The sequence below is a fragment of the Pteropus vampyrus genome, unplaced genomic scaffold (assembly GCF_000151845.1).
Source record: "Pteropus vampyrus isolate Shadow unplaced genomic scaffold, Pvam_2.0 Scaffold240, whole genome shotgun sequence".
In the NCBI taxonomy this organism is placed as follows: domain Eukaryota; kingdom Metazoa; phylum Chordata; class Mammalia; order Chiroptera; family Pteropodidae; genus Pteropus; species Pteropus vampyrus.
The window spans coordinates 1,295,314-1,298,714 of NW_011889021.1; positions in this window are offsets into that span (position 1 = coordinate 1,295,314).

Below are 3,401 nucleotides of genomic sequence, written 5' to 3' on the forward strand. Positions count from 1 at the left end.
TGGGGGTTTAAGGAAATGGAGGAGGAGGAGATGACTCCCAGTTTGAACCACTGGCTGGATGGTAATACTGCCATTATCTACACATAGAGCACAGGATTTGGGGCCAGTAAACCATGGATGCAGAACTCAACCCTAAGCCTCTGACTTCAAATCTTCTGTTCATTATACTCTAACACACTGTGTTTTACAGGCTAGGGATGCCATCTGTGGTACAAAAATATTAATAAAAGTAATTCAAAATTCTTACAAAACAAGTTCTATAATATAGCTAAATTATTATATCATCATAGCATCTTCTGTTGTATGTTAATTTCTCAGGAATATAGTCCTTTACAGCTCTAATACCCTTATGTCACTTCTTCAAGTTCACTAATTCTGTACTAGGTCTCAATCCACTTCCAGAGAAGCTATTATATACAGAAAACCTGGATATATAAAATTCAATCCAAGTTATACTATAATGGCACAGAAGTCCACTTGCTCTGATTCAGAGGTGCTCACTCTTTCTGCTTGACAATACTGTAAAGTCCCCTGGCTACCTAGACCTGTCACCATATGTCAGTGATTCATCTCTCAGTGTCACTCATTCAGTCATTGTACCGTGCTGGCCCCTACACCAGCCGCTCTACATATAGGAGCTGATTCAATCTTCTTAAAGTCTCTGTGAAGGAACTATTACCATCCTCACTTCGTACATGAGGACTCTAGGATCCAGAGAGGCTGAATAACTTCTCTAGAGTTCGATAACTTGAAGTATGTATCCTAACTACTCCCATACCTACACTTCCAGCCAAACAATACCAAGTCCCAGACCTGTACCTCCAACACTCTACCAGTCAACCCACCTAGACATTCTTCACATACCTCGTAACTCGATTTCAAAATAATGAACATCAAGTTCATTATTTTCCCCACAATCTGCCACTCCTTTTTCTTTTTGTTATACCAGTTGAGGCATGAGGCATCAGAATACACCTGATTATTCAAGTCTAGAATCTGAAAGTCACCTAAACCTCCTTAGTTTGTTCTCTCCGCCCATATCTAGTAACCTAACCTTGTTCACCTCACCTTCCTGCCCATTTATATTTGCTTTAAAATATGATTGACTATATAATCAAATGTGTTTTCTCAGCTTCAAAAATAGTTCTTCAAAACTGCCTGTCTGGCTGGTATATCTCAATAAAAGTGCAACTTGCTTTAAGTTATAGAATGTTATTTGTAGATCTATTGCTTGATGGGGCCTCTTACTGACAACATTAGAAGTGAATTTTGTATACTCAGGGGCCATGATGAACAAAACAACATGAGATTAAATCAAGCACAAGACAAAACGATGCAATCAGGAGACATAGTAAATATGAACATAGTCACTTATCATTATCAAGTATTATGTACTGTACATAATTGTGCTATTCTTTTATACAAGACTGGCAGCACAGTAGGTTTGCTTACGCCAGCATCACCACAAACACATGAGTAATGTGTAGCACTACGGTGTTACAACGGCTATGATGTCACTAGGGGATAAGAATTTTTCGTCTCCATTATGGTCTCAAGGGACGACTGTTGTACATACGGTTCTTTGTTGATTGAAATGTCGTTACGCAGTTCATGACTTAAAACACAAGCAAATGAAGACGGAATACTTGTTACTGATCTTTGTCAGAGCATCTTATCCCCAGAAAATATTATTTTGTGATGTTAAGGTTGGGTTCTCATTGTTTAAGCTATCTAGAGCTTCTTAATATGCTGTTTAGCCCATTATTATAGAAAGTAGTAGGAAGAAAAAGCCTGCATATTTTTCAAGTATTGCAGGTGTAAATGGCTTGGTCCCTGGAGAGGTAGATTAGGAAAGTGGGAGAAAGCCAGAAGAGAAATGGGGAAGTGGCGGGTTTCTTTTAATGGTAGAAGTCAGAACCACTCAAATTCAGTACATTAGATGGATATGGGTAGCTGCATTATTTACAAAATAGGCAGTGGCAGGATTCGGCCCCCAGTTAAAGTTTGTCAACCCTTGATCTATACTATTAAAACTTTTAGCTGACTTCTAGCTATCTGTGGTTATGATTCAATTTAGCATCCATTTACTTTAGGATTATTCTTAATATCAGTAGTATTAACATTTTGGGCTAGACAATTCTTATTTTATTTTTGTTGAGACTTAATTTGTACCATAATTCACTGTTTAAAGTATAAAATTCAGCAGTTTTTTGTATATTCAGGGCGTGTTCAACGATTGCCACTACCTATTCTAGAACATTTTCATAAAAAAACAAACCATGTATCTATTAGCAGCCTCTTTGCAGTCTCCTCCCCATCCATACTCTGGCAAGCACTTCTCTTTTTCTGCCTCTATAGATTTGCCTATTCTGTACGTTTCATAAAAATGAAATTATACAATATGTGGCCTTTTGAAACTGACTTCTTTCACTTAGCATAACATTTTTAAGGTTCATCCATGTTGTATTAAGTACTAGCATTCCATTCTCTTTTCACAGCTGAATAATATTCCACTGTACATATATACCACATTTTGTTTATCCCTGCATCAATTGATGGAGATTTGAGTTTTCTCTACTTTTTAGCTATTATTAAAAATTCTTTTATGAAAATCATGTACTAGCTGGGTCATATTGTAACCCCATGTTTAACCTTTGAGGAACTGCCAAACTATTTTCCAGAATGGCTGTGCCATTTTACATTTTGACCAACAATTCATGAGTATTTCAATTTCTCCACATCCTCACCAATACTTGTTAATTTTTTGTTTGTTTGTTTATTTGTTTTGTTTTGTTTTAATTTATTCATTCTAGTGAGTATGATGTGGTATCTCATTTTGGCTTTGATTGGCATTTCTCTAATGACTAATGATGTCAAGCATCTTTTCATGTGCCTGTTGATGATGTATATATCTTCTTTAGAGAAATGTCTATTTAAATTCTCTATTTTTAAAACTGAATTGTCTTTTTATTATTCAGTTGTAAGAGTTTTTATATTTTCGGGATACTAAACATTTATCAGATATATAATTTGCAAATATTTTCTCCAATGATGGTGTTCTCTTTTCACATTCGTGATAGTGTCTTTTGAAGCACCAAGTTTTTCATTTTAATGAAATTTAATTTATCTATTTTTACTTTGGCTACATGTGCTTTTTGTGTCATATCTAAGAAACTTGCTTAATCCAAGGTCATAAAGACATGTTTTCTTCTGAGAGTTTTGTACATTTAGTGCTTAGATTTAGGTCTTTTATCCATTTCGAGTTAATTTTTGTGTACAGTATAGAGGTCCAAATTTATTCTTTTGCGTGTAAATATCTTGCTGTCCAGATAATTCTTTATTTTGGAGGGTTATCCTGTACGTTGTAGGATGTTTAGCAGCATTCCCAGTCTGTACCCATT